The sequence below is a fragment of the Muntiacus reevesi genome, chromosome 2, assembly GCF_963930625.1.
Source record: "Muntiacus reevesi chromosome 2, mMunRee1.1, whole genome shotgun sequence".
NCBI classification, from domain to species: domain Eukaryota; kingdom Metazoa; phylum Chordata; class Mammalia; order Artiodactyla; family Cervidae; genus Muntiacus; species Muntiacus reevesi.
Window position 1 is genome coordinate 131,390,987 of NC_089250.1, and position 14,064 is coordinate 131,405,050.

The window sequence follows — 14,064 nt, forward strand, 5'->3', positions numbered from 1 at the left end:
ATGAGGCCAGGTAGGGAATCTGTTCTTTCTTCATAGCTTCTGCTAAAATTCAGGAACATTTGCAGTTAAACCTCAAAGTCCTAGTTTGACAAGACACACATAGGTTAACACTTCCTCTCCTGTCTTTCCTCATGTAATTTATAGTTTCAAGCTAAATTTCAGGGATTTAAAGGCTCTTTGTTGATATTTAAAGGTCATTTGAAGCAAATAAATGGTGAAGTATCTTTTGAAGAAGATAAAATATACTTTTGTAATAACCACTTAATGAGAATATGCTAAATAGCAGGTGTTTCTACTGGACCATAAATTTTGCAGTTTTAAACAGACTTTTAAAGTGAAAATAAAAATTTTGACTATTTGAAAGGACTTTTTCCTCAAACAAAACAAGAAGAATTTCCAGATGTCAGGACTGTTTTACAGTAATAATGATATGTGGGTCAGATGAATGTGCTTTCCCAAGAGCTTGGCTAGTCTTATCTTTCCAAAAGAGATTGTGTGTGATTCCTGATTTTTAATTATTAAAACAAAAGTTGAAGAGACATGCCTTCTCATCACCCAAATGTTCATAATGCTCTAATTTAGTCCAGGTGTAAGTATATACACAAAGAAATGTACACAAACTGTAATCCAATCATTTGTCTATTATATTTCTGCTGCTGCTTCTTCTTCTTTTTTTTTTTTTTTTTTTTTTTTATAAATTCTTAGTTGGTAGCCCCAACAGTATTTTTACTGTGGTACAGTTTTATTTTTCTCCATAGATATTTTTACTGTGGTGCAATTTTCCCAGTATCTTAGGATTTGCTATTTCAAGTTACTCTATTTAGGACTCGGAATGATTCCAAGTAGGATGGTGTATGGATTTAAACATCAACAAACAGTAATCAAAGTATCAGCTGGTCCTATACATCTTTGCAAAAATAGCCATTTATTTAGAGATGGTGTCTGTCAGCATTGCTTCTCTACAACTGTTAATAACTTGTCTTAAAAATATGGTATACCTTCTGGATGGAATCATCAACTTCTTTCACCATTGGTGTCACCAAAGGAGCAGGAGAGAGAATAAAGTACAAGATTAAAGAGTGGAAAACAGTAAGAGAAAGGAGAAGGAAAACAGTAGTTAAATGGATGTTTATAGGAGAAAGAAAAGGAGGGAGGAGGAGGGAGAGGGAAAGAGAAAGAGAGAAGACCCTGTTTCCAAAATAGTTGTGTTTGCTGCCCATTAGAAGTACTTATGGCTTGGTTACCCACCACAGCACTCCTGCATCAGATACTTGGTCCATAGTTGACACCATCCTCTCTGACTTTCTACAATCCAAAAAAGCTAAAGATAAATGAGAAAAAAATAATGCTTTAATATAGGAATAGAAATTAACATGCTTTCAAATGATACATGACTTGGTCACCGTGAAGACTCCAGACTCTGTCACAGAGTGATGTTTTAGTGTGGTGTGACCAAGTATGTAATAGAGGGCTGGTAAGGACCATGTGTCCATTCTGGATTATGTCCAGCAGGTGTTAGATTCTAAATGCATCCAACTGAACCATCAGACTGTCCATCCACAGCACTATTTAAAAATTATAACAATAGCTCATTTCATTCAAGCAAAGAGGCTAACTTACCATATTGCTTTAAATGACCAATAACATCTGTCCCCATGGAAGAGAACATAGACTCACAGTATCACCTTCATCAGTTATATCATGGTATCATGGTTTTCACACTCTAAGGGAGGCTGGTAGATATAATCTCCCTCTTCTCCCTGTCACAACTTGCCTATTCTTTCTGAGATGTTGCCGATGTTTAGTTACTAAATCACGTCTGACTCTGTAACCCCATGGACTGCAGCACACCAGGCTAGCCTGTCCTTCACTATCTCCCGGAGTTTGCTCAAAATCATGTCCACTGAGCCAATGATGCCATCCAATCATCTCATCCTCTGTCGCCCCCTTCTCCTCTTGCCCTCAATTTTTCCCAGCATCAGGGTCTTTTCCAATGAGTCAACTCTTCATATCATGTGGCCAAAGTAGGTCAGAAGCCAAATTTAGTAATTAAGAGCACAGATGCTAGGCCCAGGCTACTTAGATTCAAGTCATAGTTGGGCTTAGTCCCTCAGTTGTGTCTGACTGTTTGTGACCCCATGAACTGTAGCTTGCCAGGCTCCTCTGTCCATGGTGATTCTCTAGGCAAGAATACTGGAATGGGTTTCCATGCCTTTCTTCAGGGGATCTTCCCAACCCAGGGACTGAACTCCGGTCTCCCACATTGTAGGTGAATTCTTTACCACCCAAGTCATCAGGGAAGCACAGATTCAGGTCATAGTTCTTCCACTTATTACCAAGTAACCTTGGGCTCATTAACCTTACTTGGTTTATCACCTATATCATAGGAATAATACCTACCCCACTGAGTCTTAATATGGATTAAATAAATTACATATTACACTTTTAGAACATAGCCAATAGTAATTGTTCAGTTAATGTCAGCTATGTTTATTATTATTTGTATTATTTGAAAATTTTAATTCTGCCCCATAAAAGGCAAAAGGGCTTTCCTGGTGGCTCAGAGGTAAAGAATCCACCTGTCAATGCAGGACACCCAGGTTCGATCCCTGGGTTGGGAAGGTCCTCTGGAGAAGGAATTGGCAACCCACTCCAGTATTCTTGCCTGGAGAATCCCGTGGACAGAGGAGCCTAGCAGGCTACAATCCACAGGCTCGCCAAGAGTCAGACATGACTTAAAGACTAAACACCACAAAAGGCAGAACCATGTATCTTGGTTTTGATTTGTCTTTTCTGTCGCTAAACATAAATGATATATTTAAATAAATTTATAAACTACTTTTTTTCTGTGAATTGACTGCTTGTGTCCTTTGCTCTTTGCCCACTTATTCATGAGTCTCTTTACTACTGATTTTAAGTACTCTTTGTATATTACAGATATTAATTTCTGTATATTATGTAAGGAGCAATCATTTTCTCCTATATTGTGACTTCTTCTTAACTTTATTTTGCCATTACAGATATTTGTAATTTTTACATAGTCACATCTATTAGTCTTTTCATTTCTGGCTTTCAATATGCTTAGTTAGGAAGACTTTCCACATTGCAAGATTATAAAAATGTTCTCCCATACTATCTTCTAGCAGTTATACAGTGTTTATAAAGGTTATTTCTTTTCCACTTAGAATTTGGGTATATGCTGTGAGATGGTATGCCAGCTTCACCTTTGTCTCAAATTGTCTATGATCTCCCTATGATTATACCTGTTGGCAGTTCCAATACAAATGTAACTATGGGGCTAGATTTCTTTTTTAACATGCCATTAATCTATTTGTTTATTCCTGTGCCTATTTTAATTATTTTTGTTGAAGTATAATTGATCTATAACACTATGTTAATTCTATGTACACAACATGGTAATTCAATATTTCTATGCATACCAAATGATCACCATTGCCTGTTTTAACTTTTGACTGGGCTAGCTCCAAGTAACTTCACACTTTCAATACATGCTGTGATAAATGTTGCCATTTTTCTTGCCAGATGAACTTAGAGTCAGTTTGTCAAATTTCAAAATAACTTAATTGTAATTTAAATTGGTATTGAACTAGTTTAATTTTAGAAGAATTAATCTTTATAATAAGACCTCCATTTACCAAGGCTTTTAGATCCTTCAGTAGAATTTCATATTTTCTTCTTATGGATTTTGGATATTTCACATTGTTCATTGTTATTTTAAAATTTTTGTTAATATTTTTTAGATACTCATTTGTTTCTTTCTGCTTAAGTATGAAATATTTTTATAACTGTCTTTGTAGTATTCTTTATTAGTTCTAATAGTTTTATATAGTTGATTTACTTCCTTTCATTGAGAATGAATTATTGCAGTATTTCACTAACTAGTATAATGTTTGCTGCATGTCTCTGATAGATACTCTATTAATTTAAGAATTACTATTCTATTACTAAGAGTTTTTCCTTTTTTTAAACCAATAGTGTGTGTTGAATTTACGTTTACTCGGACTTTCATATTTTTTCTTCTTTAAATCAATGAAATGAATTAAACTAATAGAATCCCTGATGCTGAATAATCTTTGTAGTCTTGTAATAAACCCATGTTTATTGTATATTAATGTTTTGATATTTTGCTGTATGCAGTTCATATCTATACTTGCAATATTGGTCTATAGTTTTCTGTTTTGTGATATATTTGGCTTTGTATAAGAGATATGCTTAATCTGTCAAAATTTCACATGTTTTCTGTTATTACTCTATGCTTCAAAATCTTTCTATAATAATATATATTTCTTAAATGAGTCTGTAAAACTCATTTAAGAAAACTTAAAGTTTACAACAGGTGGCACAGTGGTAAAGAAACCACCTACCAATGCAAGAGATGCAAGAGACATAGGCTTGATCCCTGGGTTGGGAAGATCCCCTGCAGTAGAAAATGGCAACCCACTCCAGTATTCTTGCCTAGGAAATTCCATGAACAGAGGAGCCTGGTGGGCTACAGTCCATGGTGTCACAGAGTCAGACATGAATGAGCATGCACAGACACATACAAAGTTTATAAAACTTGCCTAATAAAGTCACTTGTATCTGTGTTATTTGGGAAGAATACAATGATTTTTTCCAATACAGTTTACAGTCATTGGTATATTCAAATTTTTAACTTACCCTTGAAACAGTTTTAAAAATTCACAGTTTTCCAAGTAATTGACTACTACATTTTTCAATTTATTGATAAAAACATTTTCTTTAAAAGTCTCTTGATCTGTGGTTATATTCATTTTTTTCCTTGTTTTTAAAACAGTTTTCTTCATTTTATCTTGTCAAGAATGCCAAAGATGTGCTAATTTACCATCTCTTCAATCAGCTCTTACATGTATTCATCTACACATTTTTGTTTTATTAATTTACTTTTATGTTTAATTCTTCAGATTTCTTTTAGTCTATGTTGCTCTTTTCCTAGCCTCTTTAGTGAAATGATTATCACTTAGAAAAATGCTGAAAATAAACAGCTTCCTCAGAACAGAATCTTGACCATATCTCATAGTTTTTGATGATTTGCTTACATTGACATTCATTTAGTAATATAATTTAACTTTTTTAAATTAGAGTAAGAGCTGTATGTTATAGAGAGCTAAGGTAGTTAAATAAGCAAGAATGATGAAATAATTTTTAATTAACCACCCAGTTAATTAATAATAATCAGTTAGCCTTTTATAGTCAGTCTGATGATTATAATGCACAAAAATGTACATTAATTAACAAAAATGTACATGTAAAAAAATTAACACAAATGAAATCAGTCTATACAGAGTTTTGTAACCCACCATTTTCTTTATTATATTTTACAAATATCTGCTTAAATAACATGTTCTACTAGAACAACAATTTTATTAGCTATACTATACCACTGCTTATTAACATATTTCTTCATCAATGGATATTTATATTGTTTCTAATTTTTATTAAAAAATTAATTTGCTTTATAAGACATCACACATACATACACACAAAAGTACACAAACACTGAGGACCCTAGAGATTTTTCCTACTGATAAATGAAGGCAAGTAAATGAAATAACTAGATTATTAAAGAAGAAAGAAAGAAGTCAAGATAATATAGTACATTCAAAACTGCACTTCTCTTCCCCTTAGTTTCTGGAAAGGAGAATAACCATTCAGAGAGCCACAGACCATGATGGCTAAAAAGTCACCCAAAGCAGCAGATAAGGAACAAATAAGGAATGTTTGTTAAGTGTCTTCCATATGCCAGGCACATTGTAAGATGCTCTCATGATCTGATTTATTTAATCCTGTGTTTAAAAAAAAAGGAACAAAAAACATGTAAGTATCTATATTCCTATTCTTTTCTTAAAATAGGAAATAGTGTCTCAGAAGAATGAAAATCATGATGGCAGAACTGAAATTTAAATGCAAACTTGTCTTTCTTTAAAAATGTGCAGGCTACTCTAAAAGGAGGATTTTGTCAGTATTTACCAGCGAAATTAATATAACTACTATGAAAAAGTTTATTATTTTAAGTTAATCTTTGTCTAAGCTCAAATTGGCCATGCCCAACTTAATGCATAATTCATTACTAATGCCTGAAAAAAATAGAAGGTATTCTGGTTAATTTGATTTTTTTTTTTGTTTATATATGTTGTGTTTTAAAAATAAGACGCCAAGTATTAGGACTTTATGAGATGTTGTTGTGGCTACACTCTGGAATTTTATGTATGCATATTCTGCATTAATTTTGTTACTGTTCATGATTCATGGCCAAATAAAGAGCTATCACATTAATTCACTTCCAAAATGAGCTTAAGACTAATTGTTAACATTTTTCCAAAGAGACTTTTAGAGTTAATTTAAATTATTTTATCAAGTACTATAGAGTAATTTTTACTGAATCTCATCAGGCAAATGTGTAAACTTTGGTCATAAATCCTTCACAAACCATTTCAGTACAATTTGAAACTCCTGTGTAAGATTCCCAGGGGATATTAGAAGGCTGAAATTCATGACAAGATCACTTGTACAACTTGCATGTTGCCTAAGAGTTATGTCCAACCTGGTGTGTTAGTAGCTTAGTCATGTCCGACTCTTTGTGACCCCATGGACTGTAGCCCAACAGGTTCCTCTGTCCATGAGACTTTTCAGGCAACAATCCTAGAGTGGGTTGCCATTTCCTTCAGTGGATCTTCCCAATCCAGGGATTGAACCCATGTTTCCCCCATTGCAGGCAGATTCTTTACCATCTGAGCCACAAGGCCTACATCATGCAACAATAAGACTTTGGGGAAAGACTGGATTTGGTTTGGAGAGGTCCCAACAGCAAGTGAAGCTCCTGTCAATTTGCCATGCACGTGGCACATTGCTCGTACAGGACCCCAAGTATCCTCAGTCACAAAGAACAGCTTTTCCACGCTTACCAAGTCAGGGATAGTGTTACCTTCCATTCAGATTCCCTATCCATTCTCTTCAGGAAAAAAGCAAAATACAAAACAAATAAGATAGAAATAAATTAACAAAACTACTCCATTTGCTAACTCTAAATTGTCTAGCCCAATGCCTGGCATTATACATTTGCGATAGATATCAAGTATTTGTTGGCCTCTTGGTTAAAGTTGAGGACAATTACTTCAATTAGTTTTTCACCAAGAAACCTTCTAACCTTAGTTCTGCCTTTGTCCTTCACCTGCTTTTGTTCCTCTCTGCCTCTCATTCACAGCTACCATTCCAGCTTTTGCAAAGCCATTCTTTCTTCATCCTGTAACTGTGATTTTCCATCCTGCACATCTCTTACCTTTGTCTCGTGTCTTGCTCAGTTTACTGTTTTGAGAGACTTTAAAAGCAAACAAACAAAAAACTTATTTTCCCACTTTCTCTGTTTCCCTAGTAGCCACCAGGGCATTAAGATCTTCCCATATTGTTATAACTTCAGGCAAATCTAGATACAAATATCACCTAAATTCCCTTCATATTCTCATATTTTCCCTTCAACAACTAGGTTCTCTATGTGAGCCCAATCTTTATGTTCAACTTTTATGTATGCTTTTCCTCTTTACAGATTAGGGTTCTGATTTAGAAGCAGCATACAAGGAGAAAAAAAGAGCATCGTACAGTATGTTTCTGACAGCTCTAGATTTGGAAAAGTCATGATCTTCCCCTCCGACCTTCTTCGTTCTTCCAGCTTCCTTCTTATCTCTGTTCCCTGCTACCTTACCTGAGCCAGGACCCACTGGCATTAGCGACCATCAGGGTCAAAGGTCAGGAACAGCAGCTCTGATCTTGTCCAATAGTGAACTCTGGAAATTTCTATCAATCAGTCTTAGCCAAGTGATGAGGTGATTGCTCATTCCAATCCACCTGTGACTTTCAGGCAGGCAGAAATCTTGATCCCAATAACTTCCAGGTTCACTTTATGTTTATCAAATAGGCACTAACATTGCAAGTATAAAACCAGAAAGGCCTTGAGAAAAAAATTAAATCCAAACATAAGCTCTTATTTTTCAATCACTTTGCATTCAAACTTTTAATTTTATAAAAGTGTATTCTCCCAGATATGATGACTCATTCATAAATGCAGAGAAACCTGCAAATCAGTTCCTTAGATGAAGCAAATTCATTCTAGGATAGAACTTTCAGGAAGTGACTGGAACAAGCATAATAAAAAGTATTAGGAAATTAGATGCAGACTCAATTTATTTCTGATCACTGCAAGTCACTACAATTTATAAAATGCCCATGCAAAGTCCTTCCTCTGTTCCACAGGTATTTACTAAGCATAAAGTCAGGCTAAACCTTCTGGGCAAAGATGAATACAACATACTCCTTATGTTCAGGGCATTCACAATTTAGTTAAGGAAGCAAATAGTTATAGCACTGTCTCCAACAACCAAGGGAGGTATCAGCTTTCATGAGAGAATTAAGGATGTGGCATCTAACATTATCAATAGGGAGGATCAAAGAAATCATCACAGAGCAGACATTATTTCAGCAGTCTGGAAGGATGAACAAGGCAGATGTAGTCAGGTGAAATGGGAAAAGGGAATGGTAGGGAAGAGAAGGGAAGAGAAACAAAGAGCATTTGAAACAGAGAGCTCAGAAGTATCAATATAAGAAAACATTGGAATTCCCAGCAGCAGGGTCTCTGAGTGACACTGGAAAGGGAATCTGGGAGCTTGTCCTGAATATATGACGTATCATCCTAAGGACTTGGGACTTTATTCTCCCAGCAAGTGATTTTGCAACTCTACCCCTTGGAATTAGAGATCAATTATAATCACAATTAAATAATAAAATAGCAAACACTTTCTGGGCAGTTTTTAAATGTCAGTAGCCATTTTAAATATGAATACATTTAAAATATTTAATCCTTAAAAACAAACCCTATGAAGTAGGAACTAATATTATCCTAAATTTTAAATGTTGGGAAATTGAGACTCAGTTTCCACAGAATGGAAGCACAAAAGAGGGCAGCATATTTATACAGCAGGTTTGGTGGTGAGCATACACTTGAACAAAACCTTCCTTTGCTAAGAAAAACAGGATGGGGGGTCTTGCAGGCAGATTAATGAAAGTTGGCAGAGCTGGAAGAGACCTCTGGTTTTTTATACTATTAGCCCCTCCTTCACCTCATTTTCATAATCAATAAGGAAGGAGGAGAAGGAAGTGCTGTTATGGCGAGAAAGACCTTTCAGCAATCTCTTTGCTATTCCCCTCCTCTGCTTCTCCCCTCCAACATGAGTAATTAGCAGTGACAGAAAGGCGGGTGGGAGAACCTAGCGTGCTAGACCTAACTCAACTCTTCATAGATGTTTTCTCATTTCATCTCCACAATAGCAATGTCACAACCTGCCTTTTATCCTGATTCACAAATAAGCAAACTGATGCTGTGGGGAGGGGAATCCATGATTCTTTCCTTTATTCTTTCCTAATATTTCCCATCATCTCTCTCTCTATCCAACTTCCATTTCTTTGCCCCTTTCTTCTTTATTCTCATCTAGGGAACCAACTGTTCCACGAACCTCTGGAATTTCTTACTGTGCAATCTCTGAGAAGTTGGGGAGATGGCCTCTTCTCTTTTCCTTTTCTATTTTTACTTATCTGTGCCCAACATGAATCCAGCACTTACTACATTCTAGGAACTCTTCCGAAGCCCTCCCAAAATATTTACTCATGTAATACTCACCCAATGATCCCCAGAGAAAGACTACTGCTCCCTCAGTGGAAGATTCTGAGTGACCAAGAGGTTAAGGAAATTCTCCAGGGCACAGAGTAAGAGGCAGAATGGAATCCAGGAGGTCTAGCTCCAGGGTCTGCATCCCTATTCAGGCTTCATCTTACTTGCCTTAGCAGGTCTTGGCACACCTGACCAGGCACTTGATCTCAAAATCCTTTTTGTTTCCTCCTTGGCTTCCAATTCGCCTCTCTCACCTGGTTCACCTCCTACCTGTCTGGCTGTTTCATCTCATTCCCCTTTGCCGATTCCCCTTTGATCCCTGGCTCCCAAAAGTTGGAGTACCCCAGAGATTAGTCTTTTGACCTGTTTTCTAACACCCAGTCCCTACTGATCTCATACAATTTCACAGCTTAAGCATCATCTCCAAGCAGATTGCAGCCAAATTGGTATCTTCTGTCAGTAAATCTCCTATAACATTCTGACTCATATATGTCACTGTGCACTGAACCTCTTCACATGGCTACCTAATGGGCATCTTGAAATCAACGTGCCTCCAACTCAGTTCCTGCTCTTTTTCCACAAACTCCTTATTCCTCATCTCGGTAAAATGGCAACTCCATTTCTCTAGCCGCCCAGGCCAAAGAAGAGTATCATCCTCAGTCTCTTGTTTTTCTCTTTCTCAGTGCATACAACTCATCTGTAAGATATATTCCAAAAGTTGATCACTTTTCACCACACCCACTATCACCATTCTACCACAAGCCACTGGTCTCTCTTACCTGGATGTCGCCGTGTTTCTAACTGGTCTCCTTACTTTGCCTCTCCACCCAGAGCAAGGGAAGCAAGGCCCTGTCTTAAATGCAAAATGTAAGAGGCATCACAAAACTCAGTAGGTAAGACAAATGATAAATTAATGGAATTTTTTTAAAAAAATAAAAAATCAATGAAAAGAATTCATGGTGAATAAAATGGCAGATTTTAAATGAAAACAGAACCAGATTGTTTGCCTTGCCTCCCTTGCCTCACCCTCACCTAGGCCTGTCTGACTCCCTTCAATGTATTTTCTTACTTTTTTAAAAAATATAATTGGAGTATAATTGCTTTACAATGCTGTGCTACTTTCTGCTATACAACAAAGTGAATAAGCTATATGAATACATATATCCCTTTCCTCTTGAGCCTCTTTGATGAAGGATTAATCTGCAAAATATAGAAGCAGTTCATGCAGCTCACTCTATACAAAACACCCAATCAAAAACTGGGCAGAAGACCTAAATAGACACTTCTCCAAAGAAGATATACAGATGGCCAACAAACACTTGAAAAGATGCTCAACATTGCTCATTGAAATGCAAATCAATGTTTTCTTGATGGTTAGAACTATTCCATTAAACATGAGTCACATCTTCACATCTCGAGGCAAGAGCCAAGGTCCTTCCTGTGAACTGCAAGATCCTTCACAACCTGGCCTGTCATCATTTCTCTGATACCAGATCCCATTTCTCTACTAATTCACTTAGCTGCTCCCTCTCCACCTAGGCCTCCACTGTTTCATCAACAAGCCCCCACCTCAGGGCCCTCACACCTGCCAAGTCCTCTTCTTGGAATGCTCTCTCCCAAATACCTCCCTCACTTCAGCCAGGTCCCTTCCCAAATTCACTACATCAGGATTGTACCATCTAAAATTCCATGCCCTTCCCAACACATATACTTCACATTGCTTTTCCATTCTTTTTTTTTCTCTGAAATTAACATAAGCACACTGCATATTTTGCCTGTTTATCTTGCCTACTATTGTTTATCACACCCACTATAAAACTTTATGAGATTTGGGGAAGAGAGGGATTTGTTTTGTTCTCTGCTTTATCCCCAGTGTCTCATAAATTCTTGGATGACAGTAGGTGCAGAGGAGCCTGATGGGTTATAGTCCATAGGGTCACAAAGTGTCAGACATGACAGAAGTGACTTAGCATGCATACATGCACCCATACATATACAACTTTTGAATGAATAAGTGATAAATGTTTGAGTGCTTTTCGTTTAGCTCTGAATGTCTGCTATGTATAGGTTTTGAATTCTATTGCCTCAATAAATAATACTGGAAATTACTCTTTGAAAATTCAGAAACTCAGATCTGATGTATTTATAAGGTATAAAATTAGAAAATGTATCACAAAGTCTTTTTTTCAAATTGACCAAATTTTTAAACAAAAGTTTGACTTGCTTAAGAATATATTTATCTTGGATTTGAGTTCACCCCTTAGATTAGGTCAGTGTTGAAAGGGGATTGTTTTTGAGGAATAAACATTGAAGAACAAGTATCTCTAGTCCAAATTTTGATTTTTATTTTCATGTCCTAACTTCCAAACACTTGATACTATGTTGAGATATTCTACAGATTTTCTCAATGATATCGGAGTGAACATGTATGTGATCAAAAGGCCATTCTGATGTCAAAATGTTTAATCACATTTACTAATAATTAACCAAAACTAAAGGTAAGTTTTGCAAATAAAACTTGTCATTTCACCACAGATTGTTATCTCCTGATGGAGAAGATGAAGTTCAGCAAAAAGTAAACTTACAACTTGGCTAGAAGACAACAGACTTTGCCTTCTAACATCTGTAACACACACAAGACTAACCTCATCAGACCCCAGCCCATCCATGACCTCCTTGCTCTTATGGGTTAAATATAGCACTGTGGGATCATGAGAATATACTGATGAAAAGGCAATTTTAGTAACATTTGGGAAAAGTGAACAAGTTAGAATTAGTCTTAACAACTAGCTTTTTCTTTCAAATCTTCAAAATCCCTTTTGGGCTTTTTTAACTTACAATTTTGAGGTATAGTTGATTTACAACACTGTGTTAGTTTCAGGTATACATCACAGTGACTCAGTTTTATGTATATATACATACACATATATGACTGAATATATATAGAATATATATATAAATTCTTTTCAGATTCTTTTCCCTTACAGGTTATTACAAAATATTGCGTATAGTTCTCTTTGCTATAGAGCAGATTCTTGTTGGTTATCTATTTTACATATAGTAATGTGTATATGTTAATCCCAAACTTCTAATTTATCCCTCTCCCCTCTTTTCCCTTCTGGTAACCATAAATTTGTTTTCTACGTCTGTGAGTCTATTTCTGTTTTGAATATAAGTTCATTTGTATCATTTTTTTTAGCTTCCACATATAAATGATAACGTATGATATTTGTCTTTGTCTGGCTTACTTCACTTATTATGATAATTTTTAGGTTCATCCATGTTGTTGCCAATGGCACAATATGCCTTTTTTTTAATACAAAATAACTTCGTAGTTTTTTTAAGATGATTTATATTGTTTCATAGAAACTTCTACAACTATTTCACCAGCAGTTTAGAATTATAAACTAAATATAGGTATCATTTTATGCCTACTTTGTAGTATGCATAGAAATTATTTATACTATAAATGTATCAGTAAAGCTACAAGTCATTCTGAATTGCTGCATATATATATATATCAAACCACCACTATCAAAAAATACATTCCAGTTTGTCTTAGCCAAGATACAAAATTAAAATGGAAACAAACAAAATGCTGCCTTTTGTAAAATAACAGACACAAAAACTTAGTCAACTGTCCATAGAACACAATGCCCTAAAGCTGGGTAGAAAATGAAACTGGCATACAGACAACACTAATTAATTGCTTCTTGAGAGAATGAATGATTGAGCACCGAATCGATCTGGGTCAGAAGCAGGCAAGAATTATCAGAAAATTCTGGGCAAGAATGGCCATGCTTATAAACAGAACAAGAAACTGTTCTATCCCTTTAACAGCTAATGAATATTCTCTCTGGAATCTCGATTGAGTTTTCTAAATTATATGAAAAATATTACATTCTAGATGATATTTGTCTATTAGTTTGGGAACATTTTTATTTTATTACTTTTAATAATAGAATACTTTGAAGCTGCATTTTACTCAAATGATTGTCTCAGCTTCACTTTTGTCACCTAATTTTTACCCATTCTCTGTATTGTTAATGGTACAGTTACTCTGAATCTTTAAATGAAAACCAAAATATAGGAAACCCCAATACATAGGACAGAGAAGTTTTTTAGAGGGCCTATAGTGAAATGCATAATATTTGCATGTGATTCAAATCAGTGTAAAACAAGCCTCGTCTGTCCTGGTTGGCAGAGTACATCAGGCAGAGTGAAAAATCCAGCACAGAAGCATCACTGAGTCACTCCCACTCATCCCTCTCTGCACATGAAAACCTCCACGGCCTCTTACCAGTCTCATCCGGGACCTTCACCATGGATGTGTCCTTGCCCTGGGAACCTGTAGATTTGAGCAACCA

At 35.8% G+C, this 14,064-nt stretch overlaps 1 protein-coding gene across 3 annotated transcripts in view; it reads left to right on the forward strand.

Moving 5' to 3' along the window:
* Positions 1-14,064, forward strand: part of A1CF (APOBEC1 complementation factor) — an 87,205-nt gene that overhangs the window by 13,266 nt on the left and 59,875 nt on the right. The window lies entirely within an intron of this gene.